At 43.4% G+C, this 27683-nt stretch overlaps 1 pseudogene; it reads right to left on the reverse strand.

The window, feature by feature from the left end:
• Positions 1–27683, reverse strand: part of LOC141271445 (uncharacterized) — a 129121-nt pseudogene that overhangs the window by 54313 nt on the left and 47125 nt on the right.

Genomic DNA, 27683 nt, shown 5'->3' on the forward strand with positions numbered 1-27683 from the left:
GTATTGAAGAACTGAAATAAATTAACTTTTTGATGATATTCTAATTTTGTGAGAAACACCAGTAAGTGGTTAAATCTAAGGTTCAGGTGCTGGGTCAATATTCAATATACAGTGAAGGAAATAATTATTTGATCCCTTGCAGTTTTTGTAAGTTTGCCCACTGACAGACATGAATAGTCTATAATTTTAACGGTAGGTTAATTTTAACATTGAGGGATAAAATATCCCAAAAAAAATCAAGAAAATCACATTGTATAAATTAGATATTTTTTTTTGCATTTTGCAGTGAGAACAAAGTATTTGATCCCTCTGGCAAACAACACTTAATACTTGGTGGCAAAACCCTTGTTCACAAGCACAGCAGTCAGACGTTTTTTGTAGTTGATGATGTGGGTTGCGCACATGTCAGGAGGAATTTTGGTCCACTCCTCTTTGCAGATCATCTCTAAATCATTAAGATTTTGAGGCTGTCGCTTGGCAACTCGGTGCTTCAACTACCTCCATAAGTTTTCTATGGGATTAAGGTTTGGAGACTGGCTAGACCACTCCATGACCTTAATGTGCTTCTTTTTGAGCCACTCTTTTGTTGCCTTGGCTGTATGTTTTGGGTCATTGTCTTGCTGGAAGACTCAGCCACGACCCATTTTTAATGCCTAGACTGGCCTATTGCCCCACCTCACTTATCTAAGTATCCCCCTTTGGCCCATGCAAAATTGTCTTCAAAATCATGTTCATACTCTCCATGCACTTAATAGCCCCCTGTATCTGTAATGTCTGGCTGTAATACTGGCTGGCGACCAGTTCATGTAGCGTTATGTGCATACCCTATTTATTATACTATGGCTATGTGCACACGATGCAGAAATGCTCAGGATTTTTTCTCATCCAGACCCAGGTACCATTAAAAAAAAAGAATAAAATAAAAAATAAAAAAAATATATATATATACTCACCTTCCGGCGTCCCGCGCTGCGTCCTCCTGGCTTCCCGGGCACTTTGCGGTTGAATTAAGGACCTACGCTGATGTCAGAGTCATGTGACGGGTCACGTGACGCTGACGTCAGCAGGTCCTTCAGTCTTACACTGCCGGCAGCCGGGACGGAGGGAAGCAGGACACCGGGGGCCATCGGGGGGTAGTATATATTTATTTTTTTATTTTTTGACATTCACACACTATATAAATCCATGCCGGTTGCATGGATTTATATAGTGTGAAGTTGACAAGCACTTTCTAAGTGATGCTAAAATCGCTTGGAAAGCGCTTGTCAACCCGCATGCGGAAATGAAAGTGAAGACCGCTTCACATCCGCATGTCCCTGGCAGGAAAATGCATGTACAATCCGCATGTACAATCCGCATGTGTTTTTTCCTGCCAGGGAGATGCAGAAACGCTCAGGAAAAAATCCTGAGCATTTCTGCATCGTGTGCACATACCCTTATTCTGTAACGTCTTTATTGTCTATACAAGTCCTCCCTAAAATTGTAAAGTGCTGTGGAATATATTGGCGCTATAAAAAATAAAAATTATTATTATATTCATTAATGATGTAGAAGACAGGAATGTTCATTCTTTTTATTTTTGCCAATGACACCAAGTATTGTGCAGTCTTTAGATGTTCAAAATTTACTAGCAGAATTGGACAAACTGAATGTTTGTGCATCCACTCGGCAGATGATATTCAATGTGGATAAATGTAAAGTTACTCACCTGGGTACCAATAATCTGTTGGCGTCATACTGTACACTCGAGACAAAAAAACTCGAGCACATCTCTAATCACCAAATTAAAGAAGTTGTCCACTACTTGGACAACTCCTTGGCATCGCCCATGCTTGGCCCGATAAAATAAAAAAGCTCAGTTCACACGGTGTCGGCACTCGCACTCCCTGGGTCTCCCGTGCTGTTGTTGTGACGCCGGCACCCAATCAGCACTGACATCACTGTCCCCGCCTCCTGTTGAATTGAACATGAAAAGGAAGTCAGAGATCAGCTGCAGCCCGGGCTTCCTCTTCATGTTCGATTTGTCTGAAGGCAGAGACAGTGACGCCACCTCTGATTGGGCGCCGGTGTCATGTGTCATAACAACTACATGGGAGCTCCTGGGAGAGCGAGTGCCGACACCACTGGAATGGCGCCGGCAAGGGAGGTGAGTATAGGCTTTTTTAAGCATTTTTATTTGGTCATATTGCCACAGCTGAATTAAATAAAGCCACTAGCCATTGAAGAGAAAACAAATGGGTCATTGTTTAAACAACTTAATTCGAGCATGCTACTCTAATAGGTTGACACTATTGCAAAAAGACTTTATGAAATTTTTTGCCTCCTAAAAATTCCAGGATCAACTGTTAGTGGTACTTAAATATGAAAGTTTTTAGAAACCACAGCAACTCAGCGACTAAGCCATAAAGTCACAGAGTTGGATTACTGAGTTCTGAAGTGCACAGTTTATAAATGTTGGTAAAACATTGCTGACTCTATCTGAACTTTCCTATATTTCATTTGACATTAACATGAGTACCAAAAATTGCGCTGTGAGCTTTATGACATGGGATTTCATGGCTAAGTAGCTGCATTTAAGCCTTACATCACCAACCACAATACCAAGCATCAGATGCAGCAGTGTAGAACAAATTCCCATTGGATTTTAGAGTTGTGAAAATTTCTGGAATGTTCCGTGGAGTGACAATTTACAACTTTCTATCTGCCCGTCTGTCGATTGGAGGTCTGGCAAATGCCAAAAGATTGTTACTTGTCTTTGCCAACCTTAAATTCAGTGGAGGAGGGATAATACTGTTTTTTTTTCAGTGGTTGGTCTAGGAACCTTAGTTTCAACTAAGGGAAATCTCATATTTTTACTAAAATTTTGAAACCATTTTTTACATTTTTCATCCTCCTAATTGCAAACAGATTGGTGGTGTCTTGAGACCCCACGGATTGCTCTAAAAACCCCAGGGAAGTGCACAACTTAGGAGACTGGAGTGCTGAGCTTCAGTCTGAGAACTTACAGACAGCATAGACTTTCTACTGTATCCATACTCCACTCTGTATGGGAGCTAAAGTGGGAGTCTCCATAATGACACCTCTCATCTACATAACAAATCATGTTGGCAATGTCACAGCACAGGAAGTGAACCTAATGCTTGGTCTCTGGAAGTAAGTGGTAACATCTGACTCTGGCACTTCCTCAGTACAAGTATACTAAGCTTTGATTGGTGAAAAAGCAGTCAGGTGTACATCAGTCTACAGGAGACATGTTCTCACTCTCTCTCAAAAATGGAACCCTAAAACGCCTACCCATCTCCCAGGAGATGCTGATCCAGTACAATGGAAGGTGGAGGGAGAATGATGTAAAAATAAAATTATAAATAAATAATGCATTTCTCGTTCCTGATGCCGTCCGCGCTCTACAATCTGTTACACCTTAGGCACTGGACTTCAAGTCATGGTGATTTCTCTGATGTGTAATAAGCGCTGATTTGTCTTTAAAGCATTCTTCACATTCTAAACATGTGAATGGCTTCTCCCCTGTGTGAATTCTCTGATGTCTGACAAGATTTATTTTTTTTGAAAAACATTTCCCACATTCTGAACATGAAAATGGTTTCTCCCCTGTGTGAATTCTCTGATGTCGAAAAAGAGTTGATTTGTCTGTAAAACATTTCCCACATTCTGAGCATGAAAATGGCTTCTCCCCCTTGTGAATTCTTAGATGTGTATCAAGATTTGTTTTCTGTTTAAAACATTTCCCACATTCTGAGCATGAAAATGGCTTCTTCCCTGTATGAGTTATCAGATGTTTAGCAAGATCAGATTTCTGAGAAAAACATTTCCCACATATAGAACATGAAAATAACTTCTCCCCAGTGTGAATTTTCTTATGTCTAGCAAGAGTTGATTTGTCTTTAAAACATTTCCTACATTCTGAGCATGAAAATGGTTTTTCCCCTGTGTGAATTCTCTGATGTTTAACAAGATCAGATTTCTTTGTAAAACATTTTCCACATTGGGAACAAGAAAATGGCTTCTCTCCTGTGTGAATTCTCATATGTGTAACAAGATTTGTTTTTTGATTAAAACATTTCCCACATTCTGAACATAAAAATGGCTTCTCCCCTGTGTGTCTTCTCTGATGTGTCACAAGATGAGATTTCTGATTTAAACATTTCCCACATTCCGAACATATATACAATTTCTTTCTTGTGTGAGTTCTTTGATGTTTACTATTTGATCTGTTATCTTTATTTTGCTTGATATCCTGTGATGAATCAGAAGATAGCAGCTGTTGAAAAGGATCAGATAGATCTTTGCTGTGAAGGGATGGAAGTATAACTGGGATAATGGCATGCTCTTCATATGGATCTGGCGTGATACCACGATCATCTGCTTTAACATCTGAAAATATATGTCCCTCTGATCCCCTGGTACAGTCATCTGTCAAAAATGAAACCATTATTATTCATCACAGCCTTAGCAGTATATGTATTTTTAAATATTATATATGTTATGATATACAGTGGTGGCCAAAAGTATTGGCACCCCTGCAATTCTGTCAGATAATACTCAGTTTCTTCCTGAAAATGATTATTATTATCTTCATTTAATTTGTCTTCAATGAAAAAACACAAAAAGAATTGTCCTAAAGCCAAATTGGATATAATTCCACACCAAACCTAAAAAAGGGGGTGGACAAAAGTATTGGCACTGTTTGAAAAATCATGTGATGCTTCTCTAATTCGTGTAATTAACAGCACCTGTAACTTACCTGTGGCACCTAACAGGTGTTGGCAATAACTAAATCACACTTGCAGCCAGTTAACATGGATTAAAGTTGACTCAACCTCTGTCCTGTGTCCTTGTGTGTACCACATTGAGCATGGAGAAAAGAAAGAAGACCAAAGAACTGTCTGAGGACTTGAGAAACCAAATTGTGAGGAAGCATGAGCAATCTCAAGGCTACAAGTCCATCTCCAAAGACCTGAATGTTCCTGTGTCTTCCGTGCGCAGTGTCATCAAGAAGTTTAAAGCCCATGGCACTGTGGCTAACCTCCCTAGATGTGGACGGAAAAGAAAAATTGACGAGAGATTTCAACGCAAGATTGTGCGGATGGTGGATAAAGAACCTCGACTAACATCCAAACAAGTTCAAGCTGCCCTGCAGTCCGAGGGTACAACAGTGTCCATCCGTACTATCCGTCGGCGTCTGAATGAAAAGGGACTGTATGGTAGGATACCCAGGAAGACCCCACTTCTTACTCAGAGACATAAAAAAGCTAAGCTGGAGTTTGCCAAAACTTACCTGAGAAAGCCTAAAACGTTTTGGAAGAATGTTCTCAGGTCAGATGAGACAAAAGTAGAGCTTTTTGGCAAAAAGCATCAACATAGAGTGTACAGGGGAAAAAAAGAGGCATTCAAAGAAATGAACACGGTCCCTACAGTCAAACATGGCGGAGGTTCCCTGATGTTTTGGGGTTGCTTTGCTGCCTCGGGCACTGGACTGCTTGACCGTGTGCATAGCATTATGAAGTCTGAAGACTACCAACAAATTTTGCAGCATAATGTAGGGCCCAGTGTGAGAAAGCTGGGTCTCCCTCAGAGGTCATGGGTCTTCCAGCAGAACAATGACCCAAAACACATTTCCAAAAGCACTATAAAATGGTTTGAGAGAAAGCACTGGAGACTTCTAAGGTGGCCAGCAATGAGTCCAGACCTGAATCCCATAGAACACCTGTGGAGAGATCTCAAAATGGCAGTTTGGAGAAGGCAGTCTTCAAATATCAGGGACCAGGAGCAGTTTGCCAAAGAAGAATGGTCTACAATTCCAGCAGAGCATTGTAAGAAACTCATTGATGGTTACCGGAAGCGGTTGTTCGCAGTTATTTTGGCTAAAGGTTGTGCAACCAAGTATTAGGCTGAGGGTGCCAATACTTTTGTCTGGGCCATTTTTGAAGTTTTGTGTGAAATGATCAATGATTTGATTTTCGCTTCATTCTCTTATGTTTTTTCCTTGCAAGCAAATTAAATGAAGATAATAATACCAAAGAATTTGTGATTGCAATCATTTTCAAGAAGAAACTGAGTATTATCTGACAGAATTGCAGGGGTGCCAATATTTTTGGCCACCACTGTATATACAATTCTGCTTAGAAAAGTAAGATTTTATTCAATATCTCACTGAACACAAGAACAATTTCCAAAAATTTGACAAGACTGAATTTTATAGAACATTTTTTTTTAACCCATAATATGAAAGGTTAATATCATAACTTTCATTACAAAATCTTCAATTTTACTCAAATTAGTTGATGCAAAAATAAATATACCGAACATCAAAAACTACTGCACCTAGTATTTTGTATGACCTCCATGATTTTTAAGGATAGTGTTATCACCAATGCCTGCACCTGAAGTTAAGGTAAAATTATGTGAGCGATTTTTTCTTGAGATTGCAAAAAAAAAAATCTGCTTTTCCATCAAAGTTGAAAAGGTTATTTCAAGATTCGTCCTGTGGCTCTATTCCTTTATTGCAGAAGGATTGTCTCCGCCTCATGGTTGTTTCCTTAGCTGTTATATGTGGAAATCTTCAACCTCTTCCAGACAGGTCCAATTTTTTTATTTTGTTTTTTCCTTCTGTTCTTTCAAGAGCCATAGCATTATCTTTCTGTATCCACAGCTGTAGGACAGTTTATTTTTTTTAGACAAGAGTTATAGTTTTTTATGATACTATTCTCTGTACCATGTACTGTATTGAAAAAAGGAAGATAATTCCAAGCAGGGTGATATGGTAAGAAAGCCATATTTTTTGGTTACGGCATTGTGTGGTAAAAATGGCCTGGCAACATAGTTCTTCGGATCAGTATGATTATGGTTATATCTAACTTAAATAATTTTTTATACCATGATAATGTAAAAAATCTTTGTAAAATTAGACTTGCGTCAACTTTCTAAAATTGGTGCTCATGAACTTCTTGGTATCAAGCTAGTTTGATGAATGCTCAAGAAGTTTGCTGTACTTAAAACACATGCCTTATCTTGTTCATCTGACAATACTGATCATAATGAAACTCAATTCACTGTCTTTTCCAGTCTTATTACACTACTGTCTTCAGCACACATACATGATTTCGTTCCTAGAAAGATCTTCAATCAACAGAATGGAATTAGGCACATTCTATCATGGTTAGCTCAAATGTTCCAGTTCCAGGACCTGGCTCTCCATCCTTCCTCTGCACTGGGTACCTCCCTTTAGTCTTCTGCATCACCAGTTAATCTGGCACATTCCTATGACGTCATGCTCTAAAGCCTTAGAAGTCGGCTCAGGCAGGGACTCATAGCCTGAGGATTCAGGCTGTTGATATCTCCCACTTCTTTACTCAACAGCATTCTGCATTTTAACTTAATCTCTAACCCGGCTTTGATATACCACTCCACTCCGCTACATGGAAACAATGAGTGTCCTTACTTGACCTATTCAACTCTGCTACATCACTCTGCTGTTCATTTCTCCATTGAGCCTCCAGAAGCACCCAGCTCTGCTACTTTGCTTGGCTCTGCTATACTATTTTACCACTCCACATAGTACACTGTGACATATTTGCTCTACCTCATGACTAAGTTTATTCTGCTTTGTCACTATCTCAACACTCCTTTACCAGTCTAAAAAATTGAGCCTCCAGCTTTTCAGTGGACTACTATTCAAGAACTCAAGTCGCCGCCTAGTCTCTACAGCCTCCCTTGCTCCTATCGGACCTTCTTGCTGCACCAACATCATTGGTCTGTGATGCACTACAGAACAATGGCTTTGAGAAGCCACAAGGTAATACATAACACGTAAATGACATTTCTCTAAGTGGAATGACATACAGGTGTACACAAAACATTGGATTTTGTCTCTCAATATTTCTGGTTCTCTACCTTAGCGCAAGATTTTCAGGACATTGTGGTGGCATGCTCTACATTTGCAGAGAACAAATATAATATTCTAATTAAAAAACTGCAGGGCTTTTTTTTTTACCTTACCTGTTCCTAATTACTCCAGGACCTCTGTCCCTATAGACTTTATAACAGATTTACTATCTGACTATACAGTTATCTGAACGATAGTGGACCGATTTTTCAAAATGTTTCTTCTAACTGGTCTTCCTACAGCCACCAGTCTGTCAGTATTTCTGTTGCCCTTCTACAGTTTGACCACTAGTGGCCGCTATTGTTCACTTTAATAATTGTGCTGCAGTTTCACTCCTTACCACTGGAGGCTGCTGTTGTGTTCTGCAATTGCCATAAGCACAGTGCCCGGGGCTCTGCGCGCATCGGCAGCAGCAGGAGAGCCGGAAGACGACGGGCCGGGAGCGCGGCGGTAAGAGAGAAGGCGTCTCTGCCTGTCAGGAGGCAGAGACGCCGATACTACAGTAGCCCCCCTTTACTCCCCCTCTTTTTTAGGCCAGAAAGAAATTTTTTAAGGAGAAGCGGGGCATGGATGTTCTCCCTGGGTTCCCAAGTTCTCTCCTCTGGGCCAAACCCCTTCCAATCCACCAGAAAAAAGGTTCTTCCTCTTATCCTCTTGGTGGACAGAATGTTCTCTACCTCATAGACATCCTCAGCGGAGACCGGAGCTGGGGAGGTACCTGGATTGTCGGAAAAAGAATTAAGCACAACTGGTTTGAGGAGAGATACGTGGAAGGAGTTGGGAATCTGTAAGGTGGCCGGGAGTTTTAACCAATGAACCGTGGACCCAACTCATAGGAGGGTATTTGGAGGCGAACAGGTTTGGAGGAGAGCCAAACCTTGTCCGCCGGACGGAATTGAGGCGGATCCAGACTTCTCTTATCAGCATGTTTCCTCACCCGCTCAGAGGTTTGAAGAAGTATGGACCTAGTGTCTTCCCAAATAGTGGAAAATTCGCTGACCAGAGACTCCGCGGCAGGGTTGTCCACTGAAGCGGAGACGGGAAACGGAATCCCGGGATGTTGACCGTAGACCACAAAGAACGGAGACTTGGAAGAAGATTCGCGCTCATGGTTGTTATAGGAGAACTCGGCCCATGGTAGGAGCTCCACCCAATCGGTATGGTGAGCGTTGACGAAGTGCAGGAGGAAGCTGGTAAGGATCTGGTTGATACATTCCACTTGGCCATTGGACTGCGGATGGTAAGCAGAGGAGAAATCCAGGGTGACATCCAGCAGTTTACACGTAGCTCTCCAGAAACGCGAAGTGAAATGGACCCCGCGATCAAACACAATGTGAAGGGGTAGGCCGTGGAGACGAAAGATGTGATGGATGAAATCCTTAGCCAGCACAGATGCAGACGGGAGACCAGGCAGATGGATGAAGTGGGCCATTTTAGAAAAGAGGTCAGCGACCACCCAAATAACCGTACAACCGGCAGAAACAGGGAGATCCATAATAAAGTCCATAGCAATGTGTACGGGAGGAGGCAGGAGGCGGCCGGCTGGAAGATGTCTGGGAACGTTGTTGCGGGCACAGGACGAACAGGCCGTGACGAAGTCTACCACATCCTTGTGCAGGGTAGGCCACCAGTAATACCGAGTAATGAGCAGGAAGGTCTTCTGGCCAGCATGGCCGGCTAGTTTAGATGAATGACCCCGTCGAAGAACCTTCTTACGATCCGGAACCGCTACAAACATCTTACCGGGTGGGAGATGAGACAGGTCCAAGGGGGCCACATTCATCACTTTGGAGGGATCGATGATATGCATACGCTCCTCCTCTTGATCAGAAGACAGGAAGGATCGGGACAAGGCGTCGGCTTTAATGTTCTTGTCCGCCGGGCGGTAATGTAGGGTAAAGTTGAAGCGGGTGAAGAACAAAGACCACCGGGCCTGACGCGGATTGAGTCTTTGGGCTTTCTGTAGATATGCCAGGTTTTTGTGGTCAGTATAGATGAACACCAGGTGCAGAGCCCCTTCAAGCAAGTAACGCCACTCCTCCAGCGCCAATTTGATGGCTAGCAGTTCTTGGTCTCCTATGGAGTAGTTGCGCTCAGACGAGAAGAGCTTGGAGAAGATGCCGCAGGTTACCATTCTCCCGGACGGAGATTTCTGGGTGAGCACTGCTCCGGCTCCGGAAGAGGAAGCATCAACCTCCAGAAAGAACTGTTTGCTGCTATCCGGACGGTGCAGCACTGGGGCAGAAGAGAAGGCTTGTTTTAAGGAGAGGAAGGCCTCCTCCACTTCGGATGGCCATTCCTTAGGATTTGCTCCCTTTCAGGTGAGCGCAGAGATGGGAGCAGTCCGGGAAGAGAAATGTGGGATGAAGAGACGGTAATAGTTGGCGAAGCCCAGGAATCACTGAATCGCCTTCAACCCCTCCGGACGGGGCCACTTTAAGACGGCAGAGACCTTCTCGGGGTCCATCCGTAGACCAGTCTTAGAGATAATATAGCCCAGGAATGGAAGAGAGGTCTGCTCGAAGAGGCATTTCTCAAATTTTGCATATAGGTGACTCTGCCTGAGCCTACGCAGGACCTGACGAACATCCCTCCGGTGTGTGGGAAGATCCGGAGAGAAGACCAAGATGTCGTTCAGGTACACCACCACGCAAGAATATAAGAGGTCACGGAAGATGTCGTTAACTAATTCTTGGAAGACAGCTGGTGCATTACAGAGACTGAAGGGCATCACACGGTATTCATAGTGGCCGTCCCAGGTATTGAATGCAGTCTTTCACTCATCTCCTTGGCAGATCCGGACCAAGTTATATGCCCCACGAAGATAGAGCTTGGAGAAGATCTTCGTGCCTTTAAGGCGGTCGAACAGCTCAGAGATAAGCGGCAGGGGGTATTTGTTTTTAATAGTAATCTGGTTGAGTCCAATATAATCGATACAGGGGCGTAGTGAACAGTCTTTCTTTCTTTACGAAGAAGAATCCGTCTCCAGCCGGGGAGGTAGATTTCCGGATGAATCCCCTAGCTAGATTTTCTTTGATGTACTCTGACATGGCCCGGGTCTCGGCCAACGACAACAGGTAAATACGCTCACTTGGTGGAGTGGCACCGGGTACCAGGTCGATAGGGCAATCATATGGCCTATGAGGTGGCAGTGTCTCTGCTTCCTTCTTGTCAAAGACATCTGCATAGGACCAGTAAGGTGCCGGTAGACCAGGTAAATTAGCCGGAGTAGATGGAGGTCGAACCGGGCAGACTGGGACCAGGCAGGTCTCGTGGCAATCCTGCCCCCAATGGAGCACCTCAACGGATTGCCAATTCTGAATGGGTTCATGTCTCTGTAGCCAGGGTAGACCTAGCAAAAGGGAGTAAGAGAGTCCGGAAAGCACATGGAAGGAGATACTCTCTGAGTGCAGCATTCCCACCTGCAGGGTTACGGGCTCTGTGACGAGCAAGATGGTCACCGGAAGGAGTCTTCCATCCATGGAAGCGACTGCCAATGGTTCAGCCAGAGGTTTGGTAGGAATCTGATACTTCTCTACAAGGGACTGGGAAATGAGATTCCCAGCGGCTCCGGAATCCAGATGTGTGGTTTCAAAGAAGCTGTTCTCTCCACAGGAGATAGAGACGGATAAAGTCAAGAACGGAGAGGATTTACTCTTGTCTAGGACGACTTCCTCGAGCGGTCCTAGACACTGGAGTTTCCCGGCTTCATGGGGAAGGAATGGATCAGGTGCTCCTTACTACCACAGTAGAAACAGCTCCCCTCGGCTCGGCGTGTTTCTTGGCGAGATTTGACCATCTTGGTCTGGTCGATCTGCATAGGTTCGGGCGAGCGTGTCCGGGGAGTTGCTGGTTGGGAAGCAGGTTTCTGGAAAACAGGAGCAAGACGAGGAAATCTTCTCTCCCGGGTAGTCTCCTTAGCACGTTCTAGGAAACAGATGTCAATCCGGGTAGCTAGTGACACCAGGTCATCCAGGGTGGTAGGAATGTCCCGGCCGGCTAACTCGTCCTTAATCCGACCGGAAAGACCCTCCCAGAAGGTGGACACCAGGGCCTCGTTGTCCCAGGCAAGCTCAGAAGCGAGGGTACGGAACTGTATGGCATACTGACCCACGGTGAGACTCCTTTGGCGGAGACGGAGCAATGAGGATGCAGTAGAAATCCTTCGTCCGAGCTCATCGAAGTAGTGAGGAAAGCCGGAAGATCGGACACCAGGGAATCCCCGCTCTCCCATAGAGGGTTTAGCCATGCCAATGCTTCCCCGGTGAGGTGAGACATGATGAACGCCACCTTGGCCCGGTCGGAGGGAAACTGATGTGCCAGAAGTTCAAAGTGCAGCGTGCACTGGTTCAGAAAACCCCGACATAAGATGGAGTCACCTCCAAAACGAGAAGGCGCAGAAAGCAGTGGTCCTAGGCTGGATGCCGTGGTATTGGTAGGCAGCGGCGCCGCCGGAGCGAGTGTCGCTCGACTCGAGGCAGGCACAGGTGGGACAGACAACGTGTCTAGGCGAGAGTTGACAGACCGCAGGTAGGTCAGGATGGTTTCCTGTTGGGATCTATGACGAGAAACCTCCTGGACAGGTCAGCAAGCAAAGGAGCCTGGGGGCCACCGGGTTCCATGGCCCGTGCAAACTGTTACGGATCCGGGTAGTGGAACCTCTGTGCTGCGGTGCAAGGAGTGACCAGAGGGGGGCATAACTAGGTATCAACTCGGACTGACCAAGGTCGCACGGCGGCTCAATCGACTCCGTGAACCAGGGAAGGACCGAGCAGAGGGACCAGGTGCTACTCTGGGCCTGTCCTTGTATGAGAGCAGGTGACTCCCATGGGTAACTGGCAGGAGCCTCCGGGTAGGCACGGCAGGTAACTGACAGGAGCCTCCAGGTAGGCTGACTGATAGGCACGGCAGGTAACTGGTACGTTCTCCGGGTAGGCAGGCAAGCCAGGCCCATAAACAGACTGGCAGATTAGGATCGCAGGCAGACCGTCGGGCTGGAAAGTACACTTGGCAGGCGGAGACAGGTAGTCAGGCTGGCGGGCAGGACTGGTAATCAGGCCGGCGGACAGGACTGGTAGTCAGGCCGGCGGACTGGACTGGTAGTCAGGCCGGCGGACTGGACTGGTAGTCAGGCTGGCGGACTGGACTGGTAGTCAGGCTGGCGGACTGGACTGGTAGTCAGGATGGCGGACTGGACTGGTAGTCAGGATGGCGGACTGGACTGGTAGTCAGGATGGCGGACTGGACTGGTAGTCAGGCTGGCAGACTGGACTGGTAGTCAGGCTGGCAGACTGGACTGGTAGTCAAGCTAGCAGCGGGACCTGGGGCTGAAGCAGAGTTTAGGACACAAAGCTACAACCTTGCACGGGCACCTCCATTTTGGAGGAGGTGCCTTTTATATGAGAGGTCCTCCGGCCATTGGCCGGGGACTCCTTAGGACGGCGCGCGGCCCCTTTAAGAGGGAGGGAGCGCGCGCGCCCTAAGCACAGTGCCCGGGAAGCTGCGCACGCCGGCAACAGGAAAACCGTCAGATGCCGGGAGTGCGGCGGTAAGAGGGACTGCATCTCTGCCTGTCAGGAGGCAGAGACGCCCATACTACAATCTTTAACTTTAGGCCTTTTAGAGATCATTTCATCTTCAATTTGCTTAACTGTTCACAATAACAGTAACTTTGACCAGGGGTGCCCAAACTTTTACATGCCTCTGTATCTCATGGGTTCACAAACTAAGATCCAGCATGTGTTAAAATAACCACAGCATACTCACCTTATTCATTTCCTGATGCTCCTCTCACAATGCTACCCAGGTACCCAGCTAGTCTCTGTGCTTCCTCCTCCATACCAACATTTGAATGCTTCAGCCAGTAACTTAATGCAGCTGTATTATGGCCAGTGATTGACTGCAGCAATCTCGTCTGTACAGCCAGAACGAAATGTATGGAGATTGGCCCCTCTTTTCAATCTGAATTGCACCTTTTCAATTTCGTTCATTGATACTTTGCCAACAACAATGCATTAACAAATAAAGTATAAAAAGTCTGTGTAACATACTCTAAACAATTTCACATAAATTTTACCAGAAAACGGATGAGAAGAATCTGTGACTTCTCTGCATTAAGTGGCCACTACTCACATGTGCGGTTATCTGTAGGAATCTCCTCTTTACACTGCTCATCAACCTTCACATAGGTCTCTGAAGTATAACCCTAAAATTTTTTTTTTAGAAGACACAGATAGATGGAGAAGAAGTATTAAATGAAATCAAAGAAGTAGAAAGATAATTAATTAACATGACAGCAGTAGTTATTACATAGCTGCATGTTTCCTGAATAAATCCGACCTATCGGCTTCTAATTGTAACCAGCAGTCTCCATAACCAGAAAATTTTGAGAAGATTTAGACAGCTTTTTTTAAAATATATAGAACTAGGAGAAACAGAGAGTAGATATGGCATGAAACAGATTTTTTATTATTAATACAAATATAAAATTCAAGGTATGTGATCAAGGAATAATAACAGACAAAAAGTGCAGTGTGCTGGGAGAAGCTACTGCTGCACCATACCATTCACCCCCCAGAAAATTGCCACATCGCAACATCATGTGTCATACTAAATAGAGGCCCCGACTAAAGTCAAAAAAGTATGCTTGGCCAAACATTAGGTCTATTGTTTCAAAGGCCAAATCACTGTAAGTAATGCTTACCACTAGGTATAATGGGAGGTAGCGTGGAGAGCCGCAGTAGAAGGAGTCTCTGCAAATAGGCGCCCCGATGCATGTTTCGCCACTGCTAACGCTGGCTTTCTTACTCTAGCGGTAAGAATTACTTAGAGTGATTTGCCCTTTCAATCAATGGACCTAATGTTAGGCCAAGCATAGTTTTTTGACTATATTCAGGGCCTCTATTAAATATGACACATGATGTTGCGATGTGGCAATTTTCTGGGGGGTGAATGGTAGGGTGCAGCAGTCGTTTCTCCCAGCACACTGCACTTTTTGTCTGTTATTATTCCTTGATCACATACCTTGAATTTTATATTTGTATTAATAATAAAAAATCTGTTTCATGCCACATCTACTCTCTGTTTCTCCTGGTTCTTTATTACACTTTAGAGTAGGCATGTGGGTTGCGGGCACAGGGTATTGATCGGTTGCCCAGTAACCAAATTATAATATGAAGGTCGCTGTTTGTTTACTTGTTTTTAGAATATGTAGAATGTTTCTAAGGTCACATCAAATGTTTAAATCATACAAGACCTTAAAAGTTAACTTTTATTAATTATTGCCTAAAAGGTCAGAAAATCTTGACCCACAAAATCCAGAGCACACAAACCACAAAAAAATAAAAAACACACACACAGAAAAAATGTCCTAAAAACATTCTGGTTGCTATATATATATATAAATATATCTGATAATCTAGACTGTCCCTAGACATATAGCAACCAAATTGTTTTTAGAACATTTTTTCTGTGTGTGTTTTTTCGTTTTTGTAGTTTGTGTGCTCTGCATTTTGTGGGTCAAGATTTTCTGACCTTTTAGGCAATAATTAATAAAAGTTTACTTTTAAGGTCTTATATGATTTAAAAGATTCAGACAACATCTAATGTCTATGATCAGCTTTATCCTGTCATCTCCACCAAGTATAAAACATACACTGAATGGCCACATTGTGAGAAGATCCAGACAACATCTAATGTCTATGATCAGCTTTATCCTGTCATCTCCACCAGATATAAAACATATACTGAATGGCCACATTGTGAGAAGATCCAGACAACATCTAATGTCTATGATCAGCTTTATCCTGTCATCTCCACCAAGTATAAAACATACACTGAATGGCCACATTGTGAGAAGATCCAGACAACATCTAATGTCTATGATCAGCTTTATCCTGTCATCTCCACCAAGTATAAAACATAGACTGAATGACCACATTGTGAGAAGATCCAGACATCTAATGTCTATAATCAGCTTTATCCTGTCATCTCCACCAAGTATAAAACATACACTGAATGGCCACATTGTGAGAAGATCCAGACAACATCTATTGTCTATGATCAGCTTTATCCTGTCATCTCCACCAAGTATAAAACATACACTGAATGGCCACATTGTGAGAAGATCCAGACAACATCTAATGTCTATGATCAGCTTTATCCTGTCATCTCCACCAAGTATAAAACATACACTGAATGGCCACATTGTGAGAAGATCCAGACAACATCTAATGTCTATGATCAGCTTTATCCTGTCATCTCCACCAAATATAAAACATACACTGAATGGCCACATTGTGAGAAGATCCAGACAACATCTAATGTCTATGATCAGCTTTATCCTGTCATCTCCACCAAGTATAAAACATACACTAAATGGCCACATTGTGAGAAGATCCAGACAACATCTAATGTCTATGATCAGCTTTATCCTGTCATCTCCACCAGGTATAAAACATACACTGAATGGCCACATTATTAGAGACGCCCATTTAGTAACACATTTGATCTCTGTTGGTCTTCAGAACCACAGCAATTTGTTGTGTCATTGATTCCATTTGGTGATGAAATTATTCAGTGGGAATATTGGCCCATGCCAACAGGATCGCTTCTTGCTGAGCCTTGTGCCATAGAGCACTGATCTTCTGTCTAAGGGTATATAGGCACAAAGAAGTGATGAACTTGTTTCTCCACAATGCTATGGTAGGACTCGGCAATTTTGCCTAAAAATAAAAGCATGATTTTTTTTAAACCTTTTAGCAGATTTTCTTTTTGCTAAAGTTGTTCATGTATATAATCTGTCATACAATTGTGAAAGAATAATAAAGCAGTAGGATGTCAGGCCAATAATGAACTTTACTTAGCAGGGAATATAAAAAAACACCGGTTCCAGTGACAGCTTCTTTCTAAGGCTTTGTTCACACCTGCATTGTAAAGGGGTTTTTACCATTTCAGAAAACCCAGTTCCATGGCTGCAGTTTGTTTTAATAAAAAAAATAAAAATCAACTGCTCTACTCACCCTTCCAGGGTCCAGCACTGAATCTCCTCAGCTACTCCCGATATCTGTCTACAGTCCTAAAATCACGTCAATAGTGTAGAAGCTAGTTAACAACCTCACCTCACTGATTGACTGCAGTGCTGTCGATGTGACGTCAACACTGCAGACATTAACATACTGGGAGTAGGGAGGAACGGAATAAAATTCCTCCAAGCCGATGTGCAGAACTAATCAACAATGACCAGAAATATTTAGGGGGTCATATCAGATAAGGTTCATTTACCTTTGCCACTCTCACAACCATGTAATATTGGATAATTTAAATATGTGATCATCTTCATTAAAAAAAAGACAAAGCATAATATTTTTTCCTTATTTTTTTATTTGATTTTTTACTTTTAGGACTTTTGTGAAAATCTGATGCAGTTTTAGATCAAATTTATGCAGAAATATGGAAAATTCTAAAAGTTCAAGCACCACAGGAGGCAGTAACAGGAGGCAGCACCTGGGTGTTTTAAACAGCCCTGACATACTATGCCTTTAACGGGGTCTCTCCAGATCAATATATAATCAGTGCGGCTCGCTAAACAAAGAGTCCTCTAAGGCCGTGTTCCCTAATGATAATCCGCATGCGCTTTGCAAATGCTGCGGAAATTTCTGCTGCGGATTATCATTGCGGAAAAAATCGCAGCACTACCAATTATTTCGCCGCCAATGACTTACATTGGAACGCATGGATTCCGCATCACTGCATCTGTACATGCGAAATCCAAGCGTTTCAATGTGCGGATGGTACCCGGGTCTGGAGGAGAGGAGACTCTCCTCCAGACCCAGGTACCATAGAACCTGTAAAAAAAAAAAAAAAGAATAAAATAAAATAAAAAATAAATATTATATTTACCTTCTGATGGCCCCCGCTCTCCTTGTCTTCACTTGCCGGCAGATCGCGATGGACTGAAGGACCTGCGCTGACATCATAGTCATGTGACGGCAGGTCCTTCAGTGTAGTGCAGCGCGAGCTGCCGGCAAGGGAGGACGGAGCAAAGCAAGACTGCGGGGGCCATCAGAAGGTAAGTATAGATTTTTGATTTTTTAACATTCTACAAGGTTACAGTATATAAATCCATGCCGGTTGCATGGATTTATATAGTGTGACCAAGTTGTCAAGCACTTTCCAAGTGATGCTAAAATCGCTTGGAAAGCGCTTGTCAACCCGCATCCGGAAATGCATGTGAAGAACGCTTCATTTCCGCATGTCCCTGGCAGGAAAACGCATGTACAATCCACATGTACAATCCGCATGTACAATCCGCATGCGTTTTTTCTGCCAGGGAGATGCAGAAACGCTCAGGAAAAAATCCTGAGCATTTCTGCATCGTGGGCACATAGCCTTACTCTGCACACCGTTCACATCTGAGCAGCATAGCCTAAGGAAGTAGTTCAGCTGTTGACAACTTCCTGTTGAGGGAGGAAGGGCTATAATTGAATTTTTGATTCTAACAATAATTATGATCAAAGACCATTTCATAGACAATTCAACTTCCGTAATTACGCACAGGTATGCAAAGTTTGGGTTTATGAAATTTTTTTCAAATCCAATGACTGATTCTTATGTTTTCTGATTTTAAAAAACACTTCCATTTTTAACCATCATGTATGGAAATAAATTTGCAAACATTTCTACATTTCTGTTTTTTTCAGTCAAGATGGGGTGCAGAGTGTACTTTAATGAGAAAAAAAAGAACTTTTTAGAATTTACAAAATGGCAGCAATGAAACAGAGTAAAAAATTTAAAAGGAGTCTGAATACTTTCCGCACTGTAAATTTTAGATCTTTGTTGTTATTTCTTCACCACTGTTGAAATTTCTTCACCACTTCTTTAAAATAATGCTAAGCCCTTTTTTCAACAGCTTTCATTTTTTGTTTTGAACATGTCGTCCTTCATGAGTTTCCGAATATCTGAACCCACAAAAGTATCTTCCTTCAGTTTTGCTTCAGACAGTCCCTGAAACTTGGTACACAGATACTTAAAAGTCTCTCCTTCTTTTAGTAGGGTTTTCACAAACTGTTTCATCAGTCCAAGCTTAATGTGGAGTAGTGGCAGGAGAACTTTAGTGGGATCAACTAAACTTTTTGCAACTATGTTCTTGAGTCCAGGTTGCAAAGATGTTCACCTTGGCCAACTTTTTTGGCTCCAGTGATGAGTCCTATTCTGGCTGTCCTACTCACACAAAAAGCATGGTAGTGTATCGTCTTTTCTGCCCAATGAGCAAAGAGAGAACTTATTGACAACATATTGACCATCCTTGATCCTCATAGTTAAGTTTCTTGAGAATAAAGTCTAAATTTTCATAGCTTTCCTTCAAGTGCACAGACTGCACTACAGGCACTGAAGCATACTTGCTGCTATTGTGCAGTAGCACAGCTTTCAGACTTTTTTTTTAGAAGAATCAATAAAGAGTCTCCACTCGCTCACATTGTACTCAATGTTAAATTTTTACATCAGCCAAGGAACAACTGTCACGGAGATACAGCAACAGAATGGGGTCAGACGATCGCAGTGTCTGGCGACACAAACACCTGCGGTAGTTATAACGGCTTCACTGTCCTATTAGCAGTACTGGCTTTCTTTGTCTGGTACTGCAAGGGTTAAACTTGGTCTACTCGAGTTCTCGGTCTTGGGTTACATCAGCTGTTATGAGTTAGTTACTCTCAGCAGGTATAAGAAACCTTCTCCCTGCTTCTGACTTTGCCAGTGATATTTACCACTACCTGGTTTGGAGTTGAAGGAGAGAGTTCAGTGTTTGGAGTGGGTGGTTGGAGAGTTTTTCAGGAGATTACCATGTGGAGCTAGTTTGCATGTTTATTTTTATTCTCTCTCATTTAGTTTCTTCCTTCCTATTCCTCCCCAGTTTCCTACTCTGTTGTTTTGTGAGTGTATTTGCATGATTGTAGTTTTTCTTTTATCTCTGTTTACCCGTCTGTCTGGTTAGTGTTTGCCTATGCACCTGGCCTAACACCTCCCTGGGTGGGGAGGGAACAGATAAGGGTAAGATAGGAGCATAGCAAGGTATGAGCAGGGCTGTGGAGTCAGAGTCATGGAGTCGATGTCCATTTCGGTGGAGTTGGAGCCGGTATAAAAATGGACAGACTCCGACTCCTAAAATATATAATAAATTGGGTGCAGTAGTTCAATGCAGTTTGTGGGGAATATTTTTTTCATAAGAATTTGGGAAAGTTATGAAATGTCCTATAAATGTCTGTCCTATTCCTAATCTAAGGGTCTAGACTTTTAGCTGAGATGAATCTGTGCTACAGTAAATTTATCACTTAAACATGAGCCATGTATGAGGGAGTCGGAGTCGGTGACATGGAAATTGAGGAGTCGGAGATTTGGCTTACCGACTCCACAGCCCTGGGTACGAGACCCCGACATCGTCACCATCTGGGGTAATCTGGGGGACAGGGATAGCCTAGGGCACCCCTAGTTCAAGGGATTGGGTAGGTGCCCACAGTCCCTTATTACTACACTGTGTGCAGAATTATTATGCAAATGAGTATTTTGATCACATGATACTTTTTTATACATGCTGTCCTACTCCAAGCTGCATAGGCTTGAGAGCCAACTACCAATTAAGTAAATCTGGTGATGTGCATCTCTGTAATGAGGAGGGGTGTTGACTAATGACATCAACACCCTATATAAGGTGTGCTTAATTATTAGGCAACTTCCTTTCCTTTGGCAAAATGGGTCAGAAGAGAGATTTGACGGGCTCTGAAAAGTCCAAAATTGTAAGATGTCTTGCAGAGGGATGCAGCAGTCTTGAAATTTCCAAACTTTTGAAGCGTGATCACCGAACAATCAAGCGTTTCCTGGAAATAGCCAACAGTGTTGGCCAAAAAAGGCGCAAAATAACTGCCCATGAATTGAATAAAATCAAGCGTGAAGCTGCCAAGATGCCATTCGCCACCAGTTTTGCCATATTTCAGAGCTGCAAAGTTACTGGAGTATCAAAAAGCACAAGGTGTGCAATACTCAGGGACATGGCCAAGGTAAGGAAGGCTGAAAAACGACCACCTTTGAACAAGAAACATAAGATAAAACGTCAAGAATGGGCCAAGAAATATCTTAAGACTGATTTTTCAAAGGTTTTATGGACTGACGAAATGAGAGTGACTCTTGATGGGCCAGAGGCTGGATCAGTAAAGGGCAGAGAGCTCCACTCCGACTCAGACGCCAGCAAGGTGGAGGTGGGGTACTGATATGGGCTGGTATCATCAAAGATGAACTTGTGGGACCTTTTCGGGTTGAGGATGGAGTGAAGCTCAACTCACAGACCTACTGCCAGTTTCTGGAAGACAACATCTTCAAGCAGTGGTACAGGAAGAAGTCGGTATCGTTCAAGAAAAACATGATTTTCATGCAGGACAATGCTCCATCACATGCATCCAACTACTCCACAGCATGGCTGGCCAGTAAAGGTCTAAAAGAAGAAAAAATAATGACATGGCCCCCTTGTTCACCTGATCTGAACCCCATAGAGAACCTGTGGTCCATCATAAAATGTGAGATCTACAGGGAGGGAAAACAGTACACCTCTCGGAACAGTGTCTGGGAGGCTGTGGTGGCTGCTGCACGCAATGTTGATAGAAAACAGATCAAGCAACTGACAGAATCTATGGATGGAAGGCTGTTGAGTGTCATCATAAAGAAAGGTGGCTATATTGATCACTAATTTTTTGGGTTTTTGTTTTTGCATGTCAGAAATGTTTATTTCTAAATTTTGTGCACTGATATTGGTTTACCTGGTGAAAATAAACAAGTGAGATGGGATTATATTTGGTTTTTATTAAGTTGCCTAATAATTCGGCACAGTAATAGTTACCTGCACAAACAGATATCCTCCTAAGATAGCCAAATCTAAAAAAAAAAACCACTCCAACTTCCAAAAATATTAAGCTTGAATATTTATGAGTCTTTTGGGTTGATTGAGAACATAGTTGTTGATCAATAATAAAAATAATCCTCTAAAATACAACTTGCCTAATAATTCTGCACACAGTGTACGTGACAACAACACTGCAATACAATAGAGCACCATTTTGAGAAAAGTATGGAAGGAATTCCTTTTCTCTGCTTCTGTACCATGAAAAATAGGTACCAGGAGCTAGCAGGTTCTTTTCTTTTAGGCTAGAGCCTAAAAGTTTTGCAGAATATTTAGGATGTTCCAAGTCCCTGACTAAATCATTTAATTTGAGCTGTGAAAAGTAGGCATTATACCTACCGGTAATAGGGTTTCCAGCAGTTCCTCATGACAGCACCCTCGGGAGGACGTCCTTCATATCTCTAATAGGGACAGGAAACACAGAAGAGTTTAAAAAGGCCCCCCTCCACCGATACCTTCAGTGATTTTCCAAGTACCACACCAGGATGGATGCAACGCTATTTTATTTAGCTTCCCTCTATCTATGTTAACATCACACAGCAGAATGGAATATAAGGGGATGGAATATAGGTGCTGTCATGAGGGACTCCTGGAAACCCTATTACCGGTAGGTCTAATGCCTACTTTCCAGGACGTCCCTCCTGAAAGCACCCTCAGGAGATTACCAGAGTATATATTCAGGGAGGGATTATAGCTTGGAGAACCTTCCTTCCGAAAGCCATTTTCTGGTTAGACAGAATGTCCAGCTTATAGTGTCTACAAAAGGTGTTTAAACTTGTCCATGTTGCAGCCCTACATATTTGGTCCATAGATGCACCTGCTCGTTCTACCCATGATGTGGCCATTGCTCGGGAAGAATGGGCTCTGATATTACCTGGAGGGGTTTTCCCCTCTGAAGAATAGGCTAGATGTATCACAGATGTGACCCACCTTGCCAGAGTAATTTTTGAAGCCTTTTTCCCTTTGTTTTTACCTGCGAACTGTACAAACAGGTTAGAGTCAATTCGCCAGTTTTTTGTTGTTTCTAAATACTGAAGAACTACCCTTCTGACATCTAGGGAATGTAAGGCGAGTTCTTGCTCATTTCTATAGTCCTGACAGAACGAGGGTAAAACTATTTCTTGATTCATGTGAAAAGGTGTTACCACTTTTGGCAAGAATGCTGGATCAAGTCTGAGGATGATACAGTCGTCCAGAATCTTTAGGTAGGGATCTTTTATTGAGAATGCTTGTATCTCCCCAATGCGTCTTGCTGTGGTTATAGCCACTAGAAAAATAGTTTTGAAGGAGAGAATTTTTTCACTTGCCTCTCCGAGGGGTTCGTAAGGATATTTGCACAGATTACTTAAGACTACATTCAAATCCCAAGGGGAGATATGAGTTTTTACTGTCGGTCTCATTCTCATTGTGGCTTTCATGAACCTCTCGATCCAAGGATGACGTGCTAGGGGGAAATCCATGAAAGTACTTAAAGCTGCAATCTGCACCTTTAGAGTGCTAGGTCTTAGACCTTTGTCAAAACCAGCCTGCAGAAATTCTAATACCTCTGGGATGTTAGGACTCGAATCTTCCATTGCAGATTCCCCGTATAGTGTACAAAACTTCTTCCATATTTTTGTGTAGATTGCTGATGTTACAGGTTTTTTACTATTTTTCATTGTTGAGATTCCAGATTTAATTGTCTGAGAGTCGTTTGGACCTTAGGATTTTCCTTTCAGGATCCAGGCTGGTATAACGGTCCTTGGAAGAGTAGATCCTGTCTTTCTGGTAGAATAATTGGATCCTCCAGGGCCATCCTCTTCAGTAAAGGAAACCAGCTGCTCTTGGGCCAGAAAGGTAAGATTATTATTACACTGGTGCGATCTTACTGTATCCTTCTTAACACTAGTGGAATTAAGGGTAGAGGAGGAAATGCGTAACCAGGTCCATGTCCCACTTCTGGGACAGAGCATCTACTCTGGCTGGTCTGTCTCTTGGGTTGAGGGAAAACATTTTTTCTGTTTTTGCGTTTTTCCGGGTGGCAAATAGATCGACTTGAGGGGAACCCCATCTGAGTTCTATGTGACGGAACTCCTCCCAATTCAGCTCCCATTCTGTTTGTTGTAAGGTTTTTCGACTGAGGAAGTCGGCCACCGAGTTCTGAGAACCTTTCAGATGAATCGTTGTTATTGAAAGTACTGTTTTTTCTGCCCACTGAAAAATCTTGTTCGATAAGACTTGCAGTTGGTGGTGTCTTGGCCCCCCTGATGTTTGAGGAAGGCCACGGTTGTCATATTGTCTGACAGGACTCTGACATGTTGATGTTTCAGATCCGTCTGACATGTTTTCAAGGTTTCCCAGACCGCTGGGAGCTCTTTTAGGTTCGATGATCCAGGAAGGTATTGTGCGTGTCGGTACCTTGTAGGTATTGATCTTTCACATGTGTTCCCCAGCCTTTGCCGCTTGCGTTGGTGGTAAGGGTGATGAAGGGGATCAACTTCCACATAACTCCCTTTTCCAGGTTGGTTCTTGAAGTCCACCACTTCAGAGATTTCTTTGCTGTTCCTGACAAGGTTATCTTAGTGTCCAGACTCTCCATCTTCCTGTTCCAGGATCCTAGGATCTGATGTTGAAGGGGCCTTGAATGAAATGGGCTCCACCGAACCGCAGGTATGGAGGCTGTCATCAGACCCAGGATCTTCATGCACCCTCTGATTGTCACCTTCGATTTCTTTCCGAAAGCGATGATTCTGTCTCTGAGATCTGTTCGTTTTTGTTCTGGAAGGAAAGACATCTGTCGTTCTGAGTCCAGAAGAATCCCTAGAAAGATCTTTCTTCTTCCCGGTAACAAATCTGATTTCTCCCAGTTTATAATCCAACCTAGATTCTTCAGAACTAAGGTGGTTGAGGATAAACTGGCTCTTAATTGCTAAGGAGAGTCTGCGATTAGTAGGAAATCGTACAGGTATTGGACAATTAGAATTCCTTGTTCTCTAGGAAACGCCATAACCTCGGCTACAAGTTTGGTGAAAATGCGTGGGGCAGAGGAGAGACCAAACGGGAGGCAGCTGAACTGATAATGCTGTATGTTCAGCCCGTCTTTCAATGCAAATCTTAGATATGTCTGGCTGTGAGGGTGAATGGGTACATGATAGTAAGCCTCTTTGAGGTCTAACGTGCACATTACCATGTTCTCTCTGATCAGGGGAATCGTGGATCTGATGGATTCGATTTTGAATTTTTTGTACACCACTGATTTGTTTAATGACTTTAGGTTTATAATTGTGCGGTAATCGCCTCCTGGCTTTTTTATCGAGAACAGGTTTGAATAGTACCCCGAAAACTGTTCGACCACTGGCACCGGTATTACTACGCCTGCAAGTAACAGCTTCCCAACATCTGTCTGTAATCTCTGCTGGACTAGTGGAGACTGAGTAGTAGTTAGATGGAGTCTCTCTTGGGGAACCTTTACCATCTCTATCTTGTACCCATCTGCAATTAACTGGAGCATCCATGGATTGCTGGATACCCTCGACCATGCTCCCAGAAAAAGTTGGAGTCTCCCTCCTACTCTCATTGCGTCATTGTCTATGCGAGCTATTTCCCGTACTAGAAAAGGTATTTCTGCTTTTACCCCCTTTTTGGTAGCTCCATCTACCCGATTTTCCCTTTCCAGTGTATTCTGATCTCTGTTGGGGACGTGGTCTCCGAAAGGATGTTATTTTCCTGGGTTTTTCCTCTGGAAATACCTTCTTTTCATCCGAGGCCTTTTCTAGCATATCATCTAAAACTGGACTGAACACTCGGAGGACAGAAAAGGGGATGGAGCACAATTTGTTTTTGGACTGGTTATCGACAGACCAGGTTTTTAGCCATACTAAATGCCATAGATAATGCGTCATTTCTTGCAGCAAACCTAATTGATTCGGCTGAGGCGTCGGCCATAAACTCTATTGCCTTTCTTAGCAGAGGGATGGAGTCTCTAATCTCCTCTCTGGAAGTTTTGTTCCTCAGATGGTCTTCCAACTGTTCCAACCAAATGATCATGGATCTTGCTACCGAGGTTGCTGCGATGTTTGTTTTAATTACTGCAGATGCAGTTTCCCAAGTTTTTTAAAGAGGTTGTCTGCCTTCCTGTCCATAGGGTCCTTTAAGCATGACGAGTCCTCAAAGGGGATCGATGTCTTTTTTGATACTCTAGCTATTGGAATATCAATTTTTGGGATCTCCTCCCACAGCTTGATTTCCTCTGGCTCAAAAGGCAAACGGGATCTGAAACTTCTGAGAATTACTAATTGTTTCTCTACCTCCTCCCATTCCTCTAAAATCATGGCTTTAATGTGATTATTGACAGGGAATACTCTGTTCATACGGGTTCTCAACCCTCCGAACATTTCATCTTGTACTGAGGAGAGCTGGAGGGTGTCTTCCACTTTCATAGTGTTCCTTACTGCTGATAAAAGTGGTTCAGTGTTTTCCCAAGCAAAAAGATATTTCTTCCTTTCTTCTGGGGGAATTGAAATAGATCCCTCCCTTTCATCCTGATCAGGATCAGAGTAAACTGATCATTCTTCCTCCTCCTCTGAGCTAGAATCTATCTCCCACCGGGGTCTCTTTTGCTTAGGTCCATGTTGGGAAGTTTGTGTGGGGATTATATTTGCGACTGAAGTTTGGACCTCCTCTCTTATTATGGATCTTATGTCCGATATAAAGGAGGAATGTTCATCCCTGACTACTCGGGCAATACAGTCGGTGCATAATTGCTTCCCATATGTGTCCGGTAGCTTCAGGTTACAGATGGCGCACCCCTTTTTCTTAGGGGTTGATGATGTTGTGGATTTTTTAGAGCCCTCCTTGTCCTACAACAACAAGGGATCACATAGTAATAACCTACAGATGGTAACAGGTAAACTTAGACCAAGAAACTCCCATTAACTCACATGTACCGGGGTTTCTGCTGGCATATCAGGACGACCAGCGGTTAATCCTTCCATGACTGGTGTCCAGACACAGTGATACCTCAGATGCAGCCCCACAGTTAAATAGCCTGCCTCACCTGTCTTCCATCTGCTTTGTCAAAATTTAGGCGGTTCCCCTTTAATTACAGGTTGGCGCCCTTTTTTTCAAATGTAGACCGGAACCGGAAGTGCGCTCCAGTGTGGAATGCACGCCGGTTACTAGAGGCAGGCATTCTACTGCCCCTGTAACCGGAAATGCCGCTCACTCCTTTCTCCCCTGTGCACATAGGATCGCGCGCAGGGCTGCAGCGACATGGACCCAGAGTCCCCTTTGCGGGGGAAAACGGTCCACCTCGGGAGCCACCTGCTCAACCGGCCAGGCTGAGGGACCCCTTGTCAGGCAGGGTGTCGGCCTCCGGACCACGGCAGAACGAAGGGGAGGAGTGCGAGGACCCCATCCCGGTCCTCCAGCGTCCGGCTTCAGGAGCTCCTGCTCACTGGAGGAAAGATGTTCTGCGTCCTGTCTCCGATAGGGACAGGAAAAACACTGAAGGTATGGGTGTAGGGGGCGGGTGGGAGGGGGGCCTTTTTAAACTCTCCTGTGTTTCCTGTCCCTATCAGAGATATGAAGGATGTCCTCCCGAGGGTGCTGTCATGAAGGACGTCCTGGAAAAAGCTGTTATTTACAAATTGTCAAAGGCAAATGATTCCTAACTAAAGATTTCCAATAAAATATAACTTTTAATGAGTACTTTTAAAAGATTATATATATATATATATATATATATATATATATATATATATATATATATATAACAAGGAAAAAGAGCTTAATTAAAATCACAAATAATGTGATGGTCCTATTTATGTATGGAGATATATATATGATGGTAACTCG

The sequence above is a fragment of the Phyllobates terribilis genome, unplaced genomic scaffold (assembly GCF_046119375.1).
Source record: "Phyllobates terribilis strain yellow unplaced genomic scaffold, ASM4611937v1 Scaffold_5__5_contigs__length_657084704, whole genome shotgun sequence".
Taxonomy (NCBI): domain Eukaryota; kingdom Metazoa; phylum Chordata; class Amphibia; order Anura; family Dendrobatidae; genus Phyllobates; species Phyllobates terribilis.